Here is a 21,039-nt window from a genome sequence, read left to right as displayed (position 1 = left end):
AAAGAAAGGCTCAAACCCATTACTATAGGTTCCAATTACTGTCCAACAGGTTTTCTCCAGAAGATTAAAGAACTGGGGATGGATTGGAAGGAAGTCGAGGAAGAATGAAAATAGACAACACAGATGCCGTTATGATGAGTACATAACTTTACACCTGATGTTGTCATTTCCATTCTTCCTCAACATATGGGACAGAGTCCCCAGCTAGGTTGATCGTGGATGGCTCTCATGGAAGAATATTCTGGAGTATCGCCAAGCCAGAGGCGGTCCTACTTCTGGATACATCATCCAATTTGTAATGCATATAAGGGTATGAGCATTGGACTATATGGCAGCTGTACTAATATCAATAGATGTTCTTGTTCAAAAAGCAGATGAAGTAGCCATGGATCCAGTTGAGTGAGCTTTGGGTGATTTAGGAAGGGGAATGCTTTGTTTTGAATAGAGAAACAGACCCAATCAGTGATCCATTGCTAAAGTAACTTTAGAAACTGCATAATAAGTTTGATGAAAGAGAGACAAACAACTGATCTGACTTTCATATTTGCTCTGTCCTGTGTAACAAAAAAAAAAAAAAAAAACAATTGTCTGTGCACATCAAGATGAACCATATACTTTCCTTTGTTTGAAATTTTTGGAAAGAAGACCAGTAAATATATGGGTTGGTTAATCTTCTTTCGGCTTTTCCCAGTTAGGGGTTGTCACAGCGGATCACCTGTCTGTTCATGACTGGCAGTGGAGTTTTATGGTGTCGAGTTGCCAGCCCAGTGCCCAACCTTCCACAGAAGGCACACACACACACACACACACACACATATTCACATCTAGGGCCAACTTAGAGTATCCAATCCACCTACAGCACGTTTTTGAGATGTGGGAGGAAACCGGAGCACCCGGAGGAAACCCACGCAACCAAAGGGAAGACATGCAGACTCCACACAGCAGGCACCCTAGCTGAGGATTGAACCAGAGAACCTCTTGCTGTAAGGTGGCAACACTAACCACTGCACCACCGTGGCCGCCCATATGGGTTGGTTAATGTTCGATTTAAAGGCTACTTTGAGGGTAAAAAAAAGGATTTGTTCATCAGCAAATCCTATCTTTATAGAACATAATGTAAGGGTTTTTTGAAGAAAGCCTGAGGTTCAGAAATTCTTCTTCCAGAAGAAATAGCTGCTAAGAAAACTTTTAGTTATGTACTTACCATAACTTCAGATGTATGGGATCCATCTCGCCTACATTCATAACTGATGGGTTTGGAGCCGATCCATCGGCTCTGACTCGGCCACTATATACTAGAACGAAGTCTCTAATTGGCTGGGCTACCCCTTATCCCAGCATGCACCACGCCTGCTTCCCCAGATCTTGTTTGTTCGCTTTCATACCTACATCCAGACACAGAGACATACCAGCAACTGTAACAAACTAAAGTCCTTCAAGAGAAAAACTCAGTAAGTAGCAACATTCTCTCTAAATCCAATGGGAAGGGGAAGGAGGCGGTACGTATGAATGTAGGTGAGATGGATCCCATACATCCGAAGTTATGGTAAGTACATAACTAAAAGATGTAATGGGATCCTATCTCGCCTACATTCATAACTGATGGGATAGCGTCCCCTAGCACCTAAATCCCGGGTTCTCATTGGAAAACACTCCTGAGAAATGTGGAACCAAAGGAAGCTCTACCTTGAGAAGCCACATCTATCTTGTAATGAGAAATGAAGGTGTGCAGAGAAGACCAGGTAGCGGCCGCACAGATATCATCTATCGATAATTTGGAGTGGAATGCTACAGAAGTAGCCATTGCCCTGGTAGAATGAGCCCTGACTGGGAAGGGTAGCTCTTTGCCGGACCGTGAATAAATGAAGGAGATGCAATCTTTAATCCATTTGGCTAAGGTGGTTTTAGCCACCGGTTGACCCAACCTATTTTCCGCAAAGGACACAAACAGCTGATCTGACTTTTGTGTCTGATTGGTCCTACTTAAATAAAAACGCAGTTGTCTGTGAACATCCAACTGATGGAAAATATATTCTGCGCTATTGGAGAATTTGGGAAAAAACACAGGGAGCTCCAAGGATTGTTGAATTCATAAGGGGGATGCTACTTTGGGCAAGAAAGAGGGATTTAACTTGAGGGACACTCTGTCTTTGTGAAAAGTCAAATAAGGAGGATTAGAACAGAGAGCCTGAAGCTCTGAGACCCGCTTGGCAGAGGTTATTGCCACCAAAAAGGCGGTTTTCCAAGATAGAAATTTTATATCACAAGTAGCTGCTGGTTCAAAGGGGCGGGCAGTTAAAGAAGCTAGAACCATATTCAGGTCCCAAGGGGGCACAGGATGGGCTATTGGGGGCCGAAGGAGCCACGCTCCTTTAAGGAAAGATTTGCAAAGCCTGTTTGCCATTAAGGAAGGCTCAAAGGAGACATGAAAATTAGAGATAGCCGCCAGTTGGACTTTAAATGTGGAAACTGAAGAGCCCAAATAAAACAAAGAAGCCAGGAATTCTAAAACCTGAGGTACTGGGGCGGTAAGGGGATCTATACCTCGTTGCAGGGCCCAAAGAGCAAACCTTTTCCATTTGCTGGAATACAGTTTAATAGTGGAAGGTTTGTGAGAAGAGGACAAAATGTGGATGACGTCTGGAGAAAAAGAGTTATCTCTGACTAAGGTTGGAAGTGGAGTAACCAAGCGGCCAACCTCAAGGACCTGAGGGATGGGTGAGACTGTCCCAACTGATGAGTTAACAGGTCGGGCACCAGGTCCAGAAACCATGGGCCTTCCACCGCATACCTCAGAAGGAAGGGGAACCAAACCTGATGAAGCCAGTGTGGAGCAATCAAAATCATGTCGCTTCCTAGATAAATCGCCTTCTGTATCACCTTCGAGAGAAGGGGAACCGGAGGGAAGGTGTAAAGTAGACCAGGGGACCAACTGTGAGCTAGAGCGTCCCTGGGAATCTGCCCCTGAGAGGGAGTCAGAGTGAAGAACTCCCTGCATTTCGCATTGTGAGGGCTGGGGAACAAGTCGCAACAAGGGAGGCCCCACTTGGCGAAGATGTTTGCAGCCACCCTGTCGTTGAGGGACCACTCGTGGGGCAACAGGAAAGTCCTGCTCAGCCTGTCTGCAATCACATTGGATTTCCCCGGAATGTGCGTCGCCACTAGGAAATGCTGGGTAGCAATCCCCCAATGCCACACTCTCATGGCCTCTCGGCAAAGAGGGTAGGACCTGGTTCCGCCTTGCTTGTTTATGTACCAGACTACCGACATGTTGTCGGATAGAATCGCAATAGTACCCCGGGGAAGAGCATGATGAAGTGCTTGCAACGCCAGTAGCACCGCTCTCATTTCCAGGATATTGATATGTAAGTGCGTTTCATGAACCTGCCACGTACCTTGGACAGACCTGTCCAGATAATGACCTCCCCACCCTATCTGGGAGGCATCCATGGTCACCGTGGCGACAGGAGGCTGAAGGGCAAAGGGTCGCCCCTGGTCCAGGTTGGACCGAAGCAGCCGCCAACGTAGGTCCCGACGGCAAATTTCCGTAATCTGGACTAAATGGTTCAAGGGGAGTTCCTGAAAGGACCATTGAACCGACAGTAGCCATTGCAGCACCCGCATGTGCAGCCTGGCTAAGGGGACTAGAAGAATAGTCGAAGACATCGTGCCCAATAACTGCAGAATCAGTCTGGCCTGAACTCGTGATCTGGGTAACAAGATTTGAATCTGAGACTGCAGGACCTGAATCCTTTCTTCCGGCAAGAATGCCCGCATTCTTCTTGTGTCTAACTCTGCGCCTATAAAGGTAATACGCTGAGATGGCTGCAGCACAGATTTTTCCCAATTGAACGTGATTCCTAGTGAATGACCCAAACTGACTGTGGTCATAAGCGCCCAAACTAATAGGTGCTTGGAGGTGGCAGTAAAGAGCCAGTAGTCTAGATAGGGAAACACTTAGAATCCTAGACTTCTCAAGTGAGCTGTCACTACTGCCAGACACTTGGTGAACACCCTGGGGGCTGTGGTGAGACCAAAGGGCAGTGCTCGGAACTGGAAATGACTGGCTCCCAGGCGGAAGCGTAAATGACTCCTGGACTCTTGACTTATCAGAATGTGATATTAAGCGTCCTTGAGATCTATGGAGCACATCCAGACATCCTTCTCCAATAACGGGAGAATGGACTGAAGGGTGACCATTCGGAATTTGGATTGTTTTACAAAGCGATTCAATTATCTGAGGTCCAAAATGGGCCTTAAGTCCCCTGTCTTTTTTGGCATCAAAAATAGTCTTGACTAAGTTCTTGATCCGATCTGGTCGGCGGGGACAGGCTGGATGACTCCTTTTCTTAGCAGCTTTGAAACCTCGACCGCTGCTAGATCCCGCTGACTGGGTGGCACATCCGGGAATTTCCTGATAGGAAGAGGGGGGATCTTGATGAAAGGGATGAGAGATAGCCTCCAGTTATGGTTCGGAGCATCCACTGATCCTTGGTGATAGATTCCCAAGCCTGCGGGTGTTCTGCAAAGCGACCCCCTACTGGCTCCGGAGATGCGCAGTTGGGCCACGTCTTAGGGGACGGTGAGCGTAGGATGGACCACGAAAGGAATCGCGGTCTCCAGAGTTACGGGGGCCTCTGCCGCCTCTGGGGCGGTGTCTTCCTGAATCCCCCCCGCGTCTAGAGGGGGGATCACTCGGTGGAGTAGGGAAAGACCTTTGAGATTTCCTGAACCACATTTTCCCTCCTCTCTGGGCCTTGGGGTAAGGTCTAGAGGGAGCGGAAAAACGGGCCCCCACGGCAGTCAAGGTCTTGCCCTCCTGCTCGCACCGAGTCAGTGTGTCCTTCACCTTGGGTCCAAACAGGGAGGACCCATCAAAGGGGGCGTCGGTGAAGGAAGACGTAAAGGCCTCCGCAAAGGGACACAAGTGTAACCAGGCATGTCTTCTAAGAGCCACGCCTGTTCCCGCTGCTCTACTCACCCCTTCGGGCTGCATATGATATGAGCCTCATGGATGAGTTGACTATCGAAGATAGGGTAGTCATCTGGGCGCCAACAGTTTGGGCTAACGCCTCAGGAAGATTACCCGTAAGAGACTCACCTAACTCTTTGAGGAGGTCCCTTTGGAGCCTGGTAAAATGACAAAGATAATTCAGCGACCGCAGGGTAAAGGCCGCTAAAGAAAGGGTACACTTCCCGTACCTATCCATGCTCCTGGAAATCCTTATTAGGAGGGTGAATAGACGGTGAAGCCTCTGCCACGTCCTGCTGAGTGGCAGATGCCACCACCATCGCATCTACTGCAACTCCTTTAGTCAAAAATTCCTTTTGAGGAGGGGCTGAGAGGAACTTGTTAGGCCTGGCGGGCACCGGTTCCACAGTGTCAGGGTGTTCCCACACCCTTCGAGAAACTAAATCTAGTAAGTCATAGAAGGGTGGAGACACCCAGGAGGCGGAGGGCTGGGCCCCAAAAGCCTTGAGGAAGACTGGCTCCTCTGAGGAAGGGGTTTTGGACTGCCAATCGCCTCTCTGTCTCAGGATCTTGAGGATATCTGAGAATGAGACGTCATCCGAGGACGATTTTGGGACCCCTCCGCATCATCGAGGTCAGTATCTGATGTGATAGACTCATCCTGGGAGTCAATGTGCTTCCTCTTGCACAATTTTTTTCTTGGAGGTTCATCTGAAGCGGATTCAGAAGGACCTTCCGGGAGAAGGGAACCCCCCAAGGGGGTATCCTCAGGCCCTGGGGCCCCGCTGTCGTGGGAATGAAGCACACCAGAAGCACCAGTTCCCAAGTCTAGGGACGGTGAGGTAGAGACTTGCTGAGCCGGCAAGGACATGGCCAGCGCACTCCTCATGGCCTCAAAAGCAGGACCTCCAGACTCTACGGAGGACACCGGCTGAGAGGCCATGACGGTACCAGGAATCCCTGCGGCCGATGCTCCGAGGGGAAGACTAGGCACCGAAGCTACCAGTTCCTCGGTCGGGGCCGAGGGGAACACTTTGGAAGTCCCGGTACCGAACCCTGACGCCGAGGACAGGGTAGAAATGATGGTCAGAACAGAGAAGCTCCGAGGGAGTCTCGGTTCCGACTGGACGACTCTGCTCCGCTCTACCATCACCGACTCCAAAGGCTCCGAGGAGGATGGAGGAGGAATTGGATGCGTTGAAGTGGGGACCGGCTCCGGAGCCGAGTGGGCTGGAGCAGAGACCATTTTTGCAAAAACCGGGGACTGGCAAAGCCTCTGGATAACTCTGTCCAAATCTGAGTCTGACAACCTGGAGGATTTAGAGGAAATAGATGGGGGCCGACACGACTTCTCTCTCGGCTCCGATAGACCAGGGGACCGGTTCCGAAATGGCTCCAACACCATCAGCACCGGATCCGGAACCATATGAATAAGCATCAGTGCCGAAGGGGACTTCGGGGGGGGGGGGGGGAGTCTGAGCTGCACACCTCCAACGGCTCCGAGACCAAAGGAGCCGAAGCAGGTGATTCGCCTCTCGATCCCCCAACCTGCGGCTCCGACACCAATGGAGCCAAGGAAAGAGGTATCGAGGCAGACCCTTCCACCCGAGGCTCCGAAGCCATTGGAGCCGAGGAAGAAGAGGTCAACCTATGCTTCTTGGAAGTCAGTTCCGACGGACTAGTCGGAGCCGACAACCTTTTCTTTTTAGAAGCTGGAGAGGAAGGAGAAGCCAAAGCTTCCTCAAAGGAGGGCTTAATAAGGCCCTTAAGGATCAATTTATTTTTTTCGTTCTTGAAGGACCCTAGAGGAAAAAGCATGACAAACACTACATGTTTCCTGCAAATGTTTCGGTCCTAAACAATATACACAAACAGCATGGCTATCAGTAAGAGACATTTTGTAGTTGCACTTGGTGCACTTTTTAAAACCAGACTTCTGCTCTTTCGACATCCTATCACACAACTATTTCCCACAATGAAAAGCAAACCTTAAAGTAGGGCACGAGCCAACGGTACTGGCCCGAGATACAGAACACAAAACGGGCTTAGCCCGATAGATCAGGACGTACAGAGAGACAAAATCAATACACCCACACAGAAATAAGGGCAAGGGCCCTCTAACTTAAACGGGCCTTGCCCGGTATGTAGAAAAAAATACCAATCGCACCAAAACAGGTTACACACACATGTAAAGCTGTTAAAACAGCTGTTTGTTAAATTAGTGAAGAAAACCCTAGGTCAAAAGACCAAAAAGTAATGAAAAAAAACACTTAGCTCCAGCCAAGTCGAGACCACGTCCAGCTTGAAAAGCTGCAAACGAGATCTGGGGAAGCAGGCGTGGTGCATGCTGGGATAAGGGGTAGCCCAGCCAATTAGAGACTTCGTTCTAGTATATAGTGGCCGAGTCGGAGTCGATGGATCGAACCCATCAGTTATGAATGTAGGCGAGATAGGATCCCATTACATCTGTTTTCCATCAAAGAAATTTTAGTTCGTTTTTGTTTTTTTTTTGTTTTGCTGAATGCTCAAAAGGGTTCTGAGTTAGACCGTGTAGCAGAACTATCAGATCCCAGGGAGATGAAGGATCTTTTATTTGTGGTTAAAGAAGGAAAATGCCTTTTAGGAATGCTTTGCATAACTTGGATGAAACCAAGGAATAATTTCTATCTCTGGTATGAAAATTGGAAATGGCTTCTAATTGCAACTTAATCATAGAAAAACTACCTCCTTCTTTAAAGAAAGTAGCCAAAAAATTCAAGTACAGGAGAATCCAAAGGAGAAAATGGTCATCATAATTTTTCAATGCCCAAACTGAGAAGGTTTTCGACTTGCTCTTATAAATCTTCTTGGTAGAGTCTTTGTTGTGAAGACAAAATTAAGGAATGCACTATGGAAGGTAGCCTGGGCTGTCTTGACCATTACTGGAAGTGGAAACCATGCGGTTAAGCTTGAGGGACTGAAATTTTGGGATTGTTGATTCCTGATGAGTGTGACAGAAGGTGTGGAAATGATTCCAGTTGTGATGCCCCTGCACTGGCCCAGTAATCAAGAGCCTCAATCCTTACCACTAGCAGCAGTGAGGGACGTGCACATTGGGAGGATAAGTACACACACAGTAAAATACAATTTCCCTTAAGAGCACACAGAGATCACAGTCAGTCTGGGGCTGGTTTCTCCCTCTATCTCCAGATCCCCAACAAGACTGCCCACTGGCACGGCTATAGGATTAAGATCTCAGCTGAGTGGTCAAGCCAAAACCTCTGGCACACTCTGTTCAACCAGTGCTTCATGTCCCTGCCCAAGTAACACACACACCTTGAGATTTGATTTATAAACACAGACACTCCTGGCACAGGTTTAATAGCTATGCCCCCTTCTGCCCAGACTCTAAGGTAGAAATCACTGCCACCAACCACCCTTACTTATCAGCTACTATAAGGTCCTTACAAAAGGTCACTAATTCTACTGTGTAATGTTACTATTATCCAAATGGTAAGTGTGGCCAACAGCAAGGCTATTTAAAAGTAGCCTGTAAGTGTCGCCATATGCAAGTACTCTAAGAGCTTAAATATCTCTAAACAAACCAGCCACAATTAAGAGGTTTAAATATATTTAATAATAAATAAAAGCACAAGACAATACTCAATAACTCAACACAGTGACAACAGAGTTCAGAATCAAAGGAAATATTTTAAAACAACATTGCAGGGAAGTCTCAAATGAATAGAGAACACATCTAAACTAATCTTAATTATATTCCTATCTCTAAGAAAAAACACTGTACCCAAATAACTTACTTACAGAGCAAGACAAGTGCTGATGAGACAATGCTGTCAGATCCTAAGACAAATACAAAAAGTGCACAGACTCGCTCTCTGAGATAATTCTTAAATTACTATCAAACATTTCTCCTGGGTTATCTCAGATTATATCATTCTTGTCACCTCTGCCTGCAGTTCTCAGAAACTTAAAATTTTGCACCTCTGTGTCAACATTACTTATCTCTCAGAAGTTTGCCTGGAACTGGAAGTCATAAAACGGACCGTTTTACATTTGAAACCTGTAATTATTCTGCTTCCAGACAACAGCAAGAATTTCTAGCTGCAGACATTGTCGCCTAGCGGAGATAAACACCATTGTAAACAATTCACTTATTTTCTTAGAGTTTGCAAGTTAACTATGCTCTTTTCTAGTAGGGTACACGGTGGTTACATTCTTAAAGCTCAGCACATAACATACAGTTCAACACACACTTCTGCACCAGTAGTTTAATATGCACATAACATATATTTTTCTTACATTTGTAAGACAAGCATACAAATCAGATTACTATTCCCAAATTACATAGAATTATCTACATTTCAGCAAGCTAGGCTGGCAGCCTTCACACCAGCATCTATGGAGGATAATGAAGGTGAGGCCATAGGAAGGGGAACCACACCTGTTGAGGCCAGAAGGGGGCACAATGAGGATGAATGAGCTCTTCAGCCGGTTTGTTTTCTGTAGAAATATAGGAATCAAGGGAAGGGGGATAAGTGTAAAGACCACTGGTGGGCTAGATGGACTCTAGCATCTCTCAGTGACTCCCCCTTAGGGGGGAATTAGGGCAAAATACCTGCTGCACTTGTTGTTGTGGGGGGAAGCAAGGTTGGCCCCAGTGATGAAAAATCTCTTCTGCCCTGGATTGTTTGAAAGACCACTCATGCAGATTAAAAATAGATCTGTTTAATTTGTCCACTAACACATTGATTTTCCCTAGTATGTGTGTAGTAAATAGAAAGCATTTTGAAGAGATCACCCATTCCCACACTCTCATGGCCTCTCTGCAGAGGGGCAAGATCAAGTTCCTCCTTGTTTGTTGATCTAACAGACAAACATACTGTCACAGTCTGAATCGCAATAGTCCCTGAAGAAACAGCATGTTGAAATGTCTGCAATGCTAACAAGACTGCTGTCATATCTAGTACACTGATATGCAGATTTGTCTCTTGGGGGGCTGTGATGATGTGAGGTACTGACAGTTATGCCAGGAGAAGTAGGGCAGTGGATGTGTAACATATGCCGGCATAGCTAGCTGTAATTTTGTAAAGAATTATATGCCATTTGTATATCAAACTGATTTGTACAGATGTGTGTCTTGAAAATGCATTTGTAAAGCTGTTTGTGTCAAAAATGTACCAACAGTGGGTCCTACTGGACAGAAAATAAATATGCCTATATATCAGACTGTATTGCAACTGCTAAAATGAATATATTGTAACAGAGGATACTGGAAAAGAAAAGGTTAATATCAGTCCAGCTAACTCTGAAAAATAGTCTGAAATTAAATAAGCTGGTTTAGGCCATAAAGATTGTATCTTACAGTTCTGATTGCAGCCAGTGATGAAATGTCTGTGAAAACCAGGAATAGGAATCCCACTGTATTGTCATTGGGGTGAACTAATTGCTACCCTGGAAGGGTGGAAGTTTTGAAATGGTTTTATAGCTTCTAGATGCTGTAACACATCTCAACAAATGTCTATGTGAGCGTATTATTGACACATGTGGTAGATTCTCATTCAGTTTCTAGTAAAGGGGGAAGTGTGGGAACCAGAGTCAGATGACCAGACGTATGTGATGTCATTCTGTAATCCAGCATTGAAATGATGTTTTAATATTAGATGCGACAGAAGTTTCAAAGCAGCTTGTTTTTGGAACTGACAAGACCACTCATCTTGCTTTGCTTTATTAAGTAGGAAATAGCAATTCTTTAGATCAGCCAGGAAAATATAGTGAGATTAAGTATTGTTTTTCTGTATCTGTGTGAATCTTTCATCTGTGTTAGTTTTTAATATTTTCTGTGAGTGAAACTCTTGTGTTTATTGTAAACAGATATTTAGTAATTTATGTTCTTTTATTGTTTATTATTAAATATATTTAAACTTTTCATTGTTGCTGGTCTTTTAGAGAATATTTTAACATTTGAGAGTACTTGTATTTACTTGGCGACAATGTGGCCACTCCTGAAAGCCTTGCTGCATTGGTCAAACACTACCATTTGTATTAGTATTAATTTTACTCAGTATAATTTGGCACCCTTGTAAGAGCCTTAAAGTAGCTGGCTTTGGAGTGTTCTGGTGACAGTACCTACCTTATAGTCTGAGCAGAAGGGGGCATAGCTGGTAGATCTGTTCCAGCCTTTCCCAGGTGTGTGTGTGTGTGTGTGTGTGTGTGTGTGTGTGTGTGTGTGTGTGTGTGTGTGTATGAAAATCAAATTTTCAAAGAGTGATTTTGTCAGCTACTTGGAGCAGGTACACAGAGGACTGGTTTTACACAGAGGGTGGCTCGGCTGAGGACTCCACTCTATAGATGTTCCAGTGGGGAGATTTATTGGGAGCCTGGAGGGACAGAAGGAAACCCAACCCCCAGACTGAGTGTGTTCCCTGTGTGCTCTTAAGGGAAACTGTGCTTGGTGGAGAGAGCTGCATGTTCCAAGCGAATGCCCCTCACCACGGTCAGTGGTGAGAATTCAGGCTCCTTGATTACTGGCCCAGAAGAGGGGAGGCACAGGAGCACCAAGTACCTTGGACTGTCCTTCCCAGGAAATGCCCCCCTACTCCAGCTGGGAAGCATCTGTAGTCACACTGGCCATTGAGGGTGGTAAAACAATGGGCCAGCCTAGATGAATATCTTTCAACTGGATCCACTATTTGATGCATCACTTGCAAATTGCAGTAAGTTTGATAGAAAAAGATGGGGGTTGTTGAAGAATGGACCACTGAACATGTACAGTTCGTTGACGAACACGCATAAAAATTGAGTGAAGGGAAGCAACACAATGGCTGCTGTCATAAATCCTAATGCTTGAAAAACTAACCTGATTGAAGGAGATGGATGGGAGATAATTTGATGGACTTGAGACCTCAGCATGGATATGAAATGAACTGGTAGTGATGCTATTTGTGTTGTATCCATATGTGCATCAATGAACTCCAGGCTCTGAACTGGTATCAAGTTTGATTTGGCATAATTTGCTGTTATCCCCAGTGACTGGCAAATCTGGAGCAAACAGACCCTGCACTGTAGAAGTAGATGCTTGAAGGGAGTGGTGATGAGCTAGTCATCCAGATATGGAAACACTTGGAATTCTTTGAGTCTCAGGTGAGCAGCCACCACTGCCATGCATTTGGTAAAGACTCTGGGGGCTGTGATGAGGCCAAAGGGCATAGATCTGAATTGGTAATGACTGGCTCTCAACCAAAAACATAAACGTCTTCTAGATTACCTGTCTATTTTGATGTGATAGTATGCTTCCCTGAAGACCTATGGAGCACATCCAGACGTCCTTGCAAAGAAATGGCAAAATTGACTGAACCATGACCATCCATAACTTTGACTTTTGCACTAAAAACAAACATGAATAAGTTGCAAATCCTATTTGGTCTGATGGGACCTTTTAGATGACTCTCTTGTCTAGCAGCTTTTGAATTTCAAGTGCTGCTGCTCTAAGGCTCTGACTGGGTGGAATTTCAGGAAGCTTTTTTTTTCCTTTTGCAAACTGGAAGCTGGAAAAATGGAATAGCCTCTGGATATTATCCTTAGTACCCATGAATCTTATTAAATTTGCCTAGGTGGACAGGTGCAAGGATAATCATCCCCAGACTGCCTCCAGAGTTGGACAGTCAGGCAGCACTTCGGCACTGGAAAGGTTTGTTGGGAAAGGTATCATAAAGGGGTTGGGTTTCCTTCTGTCCCTGATTTTACAACCTCCTCTGCCTCTAGGGTGATATCACGCATTTGGACTTCCTCCTCTGCCTGTGGAGTTGTCAATGTGCAAATCTTGGAAAGATCCCAGAGATTTACAGAACCATTTTTTCTTACCACCTCTGATTCCTGGAGAAGGTTTATTGAGAGGTAGAAAACTTGATTCCATGGCAGACCATTTTCCCTTCCTGTTCACTGCAGGCAAGCATTTATTTTAACAAAATACCAATGTGCCATTAAAGGGGGCATTGATGAACATCTTAAAGAGCTCCACAAAGTCGCAGGTCTGCATCCAGGCATGTTTCCTTATGGTAATGCCTAAACTGGTGGCTCATGAGGTTCCTTCAGCTGTATGTGTGGTTAAGCTCATGGAAGCACTGGAAAATGACAATGCAGTGGTCAGCTGAGAGGATGTTCTTTTGAAATCTACTGCAGACATGGGCTCAGAATATCTGATAGCTCTTTGGTCAAATCTCTCTGTAGTGTTGTGACATGTGCCAGATAATTGAGAGACCTCAAAATGAAGCTCGTCAAGGTAAAGACTCACTTTCTGAATCTGTCCAGCACCCTAGACTTCCTGTTTGGCAGGTGGACTAAAAAGCTTTGTTCTGCTAGCTCTTTCTTAGTGGCTGTCCACCACCACCATAGCATCTGCTGAGACTCCTTTGCTCCAGTGGGGTCTTTGGGGAGAGCTAAAAATTGATACTCTCTTTGGGATGGGCTTGATAGTATCAGTCTCCTTCCATGCCTGGTGGGGGGAAAAACGATGCGAGGTCATTCACCAGGGGGAGGCAACCCAAGGCATAGATGGGCCAGAACCAAACGCTTCCAAAAATGATTCCTCTGGAGGAGAATTTTCAGAATCACCACCACCCTTTTGTCTGAGAATTTCTAATATGTCTCCAAACGAGATGTAACCTGGTGGTGATCTGAGGGACATGATCAAAATCAGTATTCTCTATGAGAGACTCCAAAGGGAAATCTATGTGCCGCCTCTTGCACATTCTCTTCTGAAGGATCTCCTCTGTGGGATGTTCACAGGAGATATCTGAAGAGAGGGGGAGTTCCTCTACAAGCACTGCTTGGAAACTAGTTGGAAATGGTTGTCCCTGTGGAGTAGGCCTGATCGACTCACAGTTTGGAACAGATGGGAACTGGATCCAAATAAGGAGGTGGTTCTTTACACAGAGAAAAAGCCCTTTCCATGATCTTGAAGGCAGATAGACCCAGAGAAGCCGTAGCTAACTGCAACAGAGCAGAAGCTTCTAGTTCAGTCAGATCATGACTCCTCTTGGATCTGTGTCTTGAGGATGGAACTGGACCTGAACTGTCCAGGGCTGAGGCTCTGAGGGGCAAGGATGGATCTGACAACATCAGAGTCTATACCAACTCCAATGACCTGATGTCGGCTCAGGGACCCATTCTGATCAAAAGGTATCAGAGTGTTACTAGTCAGGGATGCCATTGGAGTCTAAGAAGAAATCTTCCTCAGATCAGACTTTGGATCTCTCAGTGCTTTTGGATCCTGGGGCTCCAAAACAATGGGATGGATCAGAGGAGAGAGGACAGTATGAGAAATAGTTGGAAGGCTCACAGATCCAATAGGGGATGGAGCCGGTAGGACCCCAAAGTGGATCTGCACTGAGAAATTTTCACATCATCCTATCCATATCTACTTCTGATACACTTCTGGAGAACCTGAAGAATGGTAGTGGATTGTGGTCTTGAATGTTTCTTTAGAGTTTGTAAGAATAGAGAATGCAGAGTAGGAGGGGTTCATATTAGAACGATGAAAACGCATTTTGTCAAATGCGTTTTCGTCGACATATGTAGGGTAAACAGGCAAAACAGCGAAGCGGCTGTTAAGCAAATTCTTTCCCTGGGAAAGAAGTCACTTGACCGCTTCGTCGCTTTGACTGTTCTGGAGTGTAGTGTGATCCCTTGTCCAGTATAACTCCCGAGCGTGACTGTGCAACAGTTACTGACGTTAGGGTGCGGGTTAAAGGAAGTGCATATGTATGAAAGTGTTTACTGTTTTTTATTTTACATTAGATGTATGGTTGAGTTACGTGTGTGTGTGTTTTTAGCGGTTTACTTTTGTTTCAGGGGGTAGGATTAGGGTTAAGGTAAGGGTGTTTGTGTTTGTAACTGTTTATGTAAATGTGCGAGAGTTACTGACCTTAGGGTTAGGGTGCGGGTTAAGGTAAGTGTATATGTTTTAACATGTTTACTGTTTTTTTGTTAGATGTATGGTTGGGTTACGTGCATAGGTGTATTTAGTTGTTTACTCTTTTTTTTGGGGGGTATAATTAGGGTTAGGGTATGTGTGCATGTGTTTGGAAGTATTTAATGTTTTTTTTTTTTGGGGGGGGGGGTTGGAACAGCGATTTCTTTCCCTAGGAAAGAAATCTCTGTTCTGTGGTTTCAACATTTTCAGCGTTCGCTGAATATGAGTCGATGTAACACCGTTTGCTGTTTTCAGCATTCAGTGTTATAATATGAACCCGAGTAGGAGAAACTGGTTTTATAAAATACTCTGGCATGTGAATTCCATGAGAGGTGTCAGGCTTTGGATACAAAGGTCTGGGATCCAAGGTAGGCACTGTAGGACTAGCCGATATAGGATTCTGGATCCAAAGACATTGGCTACAAAGATCAGATCTGAATACAAATCCAAGATTTTTTTGGGTCTTAACTAGCGGCTCCAACAAAGTCCGAGGGGATTTAGTTGGGGAACGTTTTCTGTGCTCCGATGGAGCAAACTAAGAAACTTTGAAACTCTGGAGTGGATTTCAGCCCCATAAGATGAAGTCATAGCAGCAGGTAATAGGCCTTTTAATATCAATTTCTTGCATTGGTCAGCCAGAGTCCTTGGGTTAAAGGTGGAGTAGATACTGCAGTCGGTATCCAAGTGGCTGGCTTAGAGAAAATAAATGCACTCTTTATGGGAATCAGAACTCAGAATTTTATGCCAACAATAAGTGCATTTCTTGAACCCTGTCATTTTTTCACATAACAGAAAAGAAGGCAGAGTAATAACCTCCAAAGCTGTACAGTAAAAAACTAGAACTTTTTTTTGTAGAAAGAAAAGGGGGAAAAGGAAGAATTACCAACTATGGTAATTTATAAAAAATACCATTTTAAATGGTAATAGGGAAAAACAATACAAGGTAGAATAAAGCCTAACACTGTGCAAAAGCTAAGAGGGAGGATAGGAAAGTAAAAAAAGAATAACGTGAAACTTTTAGAAAAAAAAGATATGAAAAGAACTCCAACAGGTCACTAATTTCTCACTTGAGAAAGTAACCTACGTCTGAGCACAATGGCAGCAAACAAGATCTGAGGCATTAGGGATGGACTAAGACATTATGGGGAGAGGCAGGAGCTCGAAAGTTGGATCCAAAGTATACAGTATGCAGCAGAGTCAGATCCGAACCCATGCATTGAGGAAGAATAAAAGGACATCAGATCTGCAGATAAATTGTGAAAATATGAGGAATGTTTTATCAGAACATATAAGCCTGACAATTCAAACTTCTAAAAATAAAAGTCACAGAGGTGTACACTTTTTTCCTCATGCCTATCAATAATTTCTCCATCCTTATCAGAAAGGGTAGTAGAATTAACTAAATGCTTAGCAGCAGTGGGATCAACTAATGTTATAGCTACTGGAGCAGGTCTGGGAATAGTGCATAAAAAATAAAAGACTGGGGAACTTTATAATCTTATCTTTTTAGGGGCAGCTGGATGAACGTCAAGAAAACTGCAAGCAGTAACACACATCTCTAAAGCTGACAGAACAGGAGGAATGGGTGTAGGTTCTGGAAAATACTTTTCTAACAATGCACAGTATTTTCTCAGGGACTTAAAAACCTCAGTGTTCTCCCACTTAAAACACCGGCACATTCTATCAATAGTCTCAGAGAAAGAGAAATCCCCACAGAAGAATCATAAACTGAGCGGTCCTGTGTGTCTGAATCAGAAATATGACGGAAAGACCCTGTATCCATCCTTGAATCCTCCTGTTCAGATTCAGAATCTTGAATCTCAAGAAAACAGGAATGCTTTTTTCTTTACCATAAGAATCAATACCCTAAATTAAACCCTGAGCCAGACCAGTAAACTACTCCTATCAAAAGAAAATTGAGGAGGGGGTATAAACATGGTTGGGTTTCGGTTTCTTTTTGACAGGAAAATTGGGCCAGCTGTGTTACTAATGGCAGCAGCTTCCCCAGGGATGGGCACAGCATTCTGACACAACAGGGTCACCTTCCCTGTTACCTCTCCCAGGACCAACAGTGGCTCTCCCTGCCCACTGAGGGGACCACAGAAGACGTGGCTAGCCACAGGTCCTTACTGGCTGTGGGTGCTACACTAGAAGGATCTGGGGTAAAAGTTGACTGGTCTGAGGTACAAGCAATGGCCACGACAGAGTCATTGACCAGCAGCTGAAGCAAACTGCTAGTCTGTTATGGTAGCAAAGACTCTTTTTTTTTATGGCTGGAAGAAGGACTAATCATGGAACCGGTAGTCTGTTGCATGGTCAAACAGAAAATAATGCCTCTTTCCCAGGGAAGAGGGACAGAAATTGTAGGTAAACACTACCAGTCCATAGTTGCTTTTTTGATAAAAAATACAATAAAATGCACTTGAACACTATGCCAGCCCCAAAAGTGAAATAGACACACTTTCGGCACAGAAAACTGTTGCCAGTTACTTTACACCACTTTTAAACCAACCGAAAAAAGAATGAGTGCACCATTTAATAAAAGTATATTACAGCCTCTAGCCAGTCTGTTAAAAACACAACACTCCTAGCCTTGAAATAACTTTCCTGGACATAATGTAATAAAACAAACAAAATAAATAAACTGGAAAGCTTTTTCACCAAAAGGAACTTCTGCCCTGTGACAAAGGAGGTACTGCCAGCACAGCTAGCTGGAACTTTGTAAATAATTATATGTCATTTGTGAATATTAACATGATTTATATAGAAGTGTGAAAAAGGGAGATACTTCCAGCACAGTTATCTGGAATTTTGTAAATAATTACAAGTCATTTGTGAATATCAACACAATTCAGATAAGATGTTTGTGTTACAAATGTATTAGAGCTGTATGTCATATAAGATGGTTTGTACAGATGTGTGCTGAAGTGGTATTTTACAAAGTGCTGTTTGAAATGTATCCGCAGTGTACCCTACTAGAACAGAACAGAAATGTACATACACTATTGTAACTGTTTAAATGTATATTTTAATAATGGAAACTGGAATACAGGAGGTTAACTTCAGAAAAATAGCTGAAATTAAATTACTTTATAGCCAGGCCATAAAAAGATGTTATCTTTCAGTTTCAGTGCAGCAACAGACATGATACGTCTGTAATAAGGAACTTTCTGTATAGTCTTGGAAGAGTTTTACTGTTTTATGACTTCCAGGATCTGCCTTAGATCTAGTAAAAGCCATTGTCTATGTATATTTACAGGTAGATGCCAAATGCTACCAGCTGTATCAGTGACGGGGGTTTACCTGAGATAGAGTCAGATGACAAGAAATGACATCATTCTGCAAGCTATCCCAGCAGTAATACTTGAGATATTAATTTGGGAAGTCCCTTAGTGAGAGACTGTATTTTGTATTTTGACGCAACATCAAGATCCACTTACCACATCTACCTTGCTTGCTCTGAAGTTATTAGGGTACAGGAATTATTTTAGATACAGTCAGGAATATTTCAAAGCTTAGCTTAGATGTTTTTCTTTGAGAGTGCCCTGCAATGTTGTTTTAAATATTTCTTGTGATTTTGAACTCTGATGTAACTGTATGTATATACTGAATATTTGCTTGTTATTTTATTATTAAATATATTTAAACCTTTCATTGTGGCTGATCTGTCTATAGATATTTAAGTTCTGGGTGTACTTGCATATTTGTTTGGTGACACTGTGTGGACACTCCTAATAGCCTTGCTCTTGGTTAAACTACCATTTGTATTAACAGTAACATTACGCAGTAAGATTAGACACCCTTTGTTAAGGGCCTTAAAGTAGTTGGCTGGTGGCAGTGATAACTACCTTATAGCCTTGGCAAAAGGGGGCACAGCTAGTAAACCTGTGCCAGCCTTTCCCAGGTGTGTGTATATAAATCAAACCTCAAAGTGTGTGTGTCAGGTACTTGGGTAGGGACACAAAACACTGGCTGGACTGAAGGTGCTTGAGGTCTTGGCTTGGCCACTCAGCTGAGATCTCAACTCTCTATCTGTGCCAGTGGGGAGCATTATTGGAGATCTGGAGAAAGAGGGAGAAACCAGCCCTGGACTGACTGACTGGTCCTTAATGGAAATTTCACTTGATGCAGAGAGCTGCATCTGGGAATACTGTGTGTGTACCTTGTCATCCTCCCAATGTATATCCCCATTGGTGCCAGTGGTGAGGATTGAGGCTCCTTGATTACTGTTGCCAGTGGTGGGGTGTCACATGCCCAACAAAGGAAATCACAAGCCATCTGTCGATCCTAAAAAGGTTCAGAGGAGTGTACTGTTTGCTGGAGGTGAAGCTCTAAAGAACTTTACACCCAAACTTGTCATTTTAGTCAGCTCAGCTTGACTTGCCTGACCATATGGGTGCATGAAAAGGTGCCCTGAAGCTTTAGAATATGGCTGGCTGTTACATCTTTGGTAGAATACAACCCACATAGTTAAGGCTACTACAGCAGTGATCAATATGATGAACATATTTGTCTTCTGGCAGGGAGGCTATCCTTTTTACTGTGACTATTCAACACCCCAGAAAAACAAATCGTTGAGATGGTGTGAGGAAGGACTTTTGAAGATTGAATGCAAGTTCAGATGAGAAAGGAGAGATGCAGTTGTGTTTAAGGACTCCAATCGCATAGATACAGAATCTGCACAAATCAGTAAGTTGTCTAAATAAGGAAAAATAAGGACACCCAGGAATCTACAATTGGCAGCCACTGGGGCCAGACCCTTTGTAAACATTCTAGGTGCAGTAAATAGCACAAATTCAAGGCAGAAAACTGATAATGTAAACCAGACACAAAAAATTACAAAAAAAAATCCTGATTTTTAGAGTAACAAGGACAGGCTAATGAGCATCTTTGAGATGTAGAGTCACCATGAAACAGTGGTCTGAAACATACCTCTCAACCTGGAAACATCAAAAATCTGGACAGAAACCCATGAAAAGTAAGTACAATTCGCCAAAATTCAGGGTACTGATAACATAAAATTTGCATACATAATCATGTGACCCAACCCACCCCAATGGAATTGAGGGATACCAATATGAAGACTGAAGTCACTAAAGCATGGCAGACATATGAATTTCAGATTTCATATCCCTCAGAAAATACATAATAATGCAAAACCTGTTATTCTATCAACTGAGTTTACAAGAGCAATGTTTAAAATCTGTCCCTATTTTTGGGCCTTTGTCCCACCAGTATTTTTGGCTTTGTTCAGATTTCTTACCCTGAGAGATTAAGAGGTATGCCTTCCAGTTGTTTTAGATCACTGTCAGTTTGGGACTTTACTAGTTAAGTTCTCCAAGACTCCAACAAATACTACCTACCAAATGCTAGCCTGTAACATGACTAACCAGGAGTCTGAAAAAGCACTGTCTAATGAATTTCACCTACAACTATGTCACAAAACATAAGTAACCTGCCCTCCCAGATTAATGTACAAACTACACAATGGATATTTCTTTTGGGGGGTTTAAACACATTTGTACTCCAGTTACTAACATTAGCGTTACTGTAGAACCACTATGCATTATGTCACACAAGTTTCACTAGTGTAAAGGTGGCATAACTGCCTTGTCAACAAGCCAGACTTCCCCCTATCCCAATAGCATATGTCTGACTCTGCCCTATAAAAACACCAATTTAGTTCTCTCCATTCACAGTTTTATGAGACAGACTATATAAAAGTAGTGAAAAGCACATTCCATAACTCACCTGAAACTCAGACTCCTAACCACCATCTCCCACCCCCTTAATAAAAGCAATTTGACACTTTCTATAAGACAGTAGCCAACTTCTCCATTTCAAAGGGTTATTTTAAATTTTACCACAGAGAACAAAGTAAACAAACACTAAGGAAAGGCAGCAACAAGTCTAAACTCCAAACTACAGATGTGAGCATTGGACTGGCCTTTACAGCATCACCAAATACACATGCAAGTACTCGAAAAGCTTAAATATCTCTAAACAAACCAGCCACAACTAAAAAGTTTAAATATATTTAATAATAAATAAAAAAAAAACAAGAAAATACTCAGTAACTCAAAGTGACTAAAGAGTT

General features: G+C 43.7%; 1 protein-coding gene across 1 annotated transcript in view; it reads right to left on the bottom strand.

Annotated features, from left to right (window-relative positions):
• The window catches only part of MSH5 (mutS homolog 5), a 2,353,005-nt gene that overhangs the window by 1,832,471 nt on the left and 499,495 nt on the right, over window positions 1-21,039 (bottom strand). The gene's annotated exons all lie outside the window — the stretch shown is intronic.

The sequence above is a fragment of the Protopterus annectens genome, chromosome 9.part0, assembly GCF_019279795.1.
Source record: "Protopterus annectens isolate FY-2018-M chromosome 9.part0, PAN1.0, whole genome shotgun sequence".
Taxonomy (NCBI): Eukaryota; Metazoa; Chordata; order Ceratodontiformes; family Protopteridae; genus Protopterus; species Protopterus annectens.
This window is presented reverse-complemented; position numbering and strand designations above follow the sequence as displayed.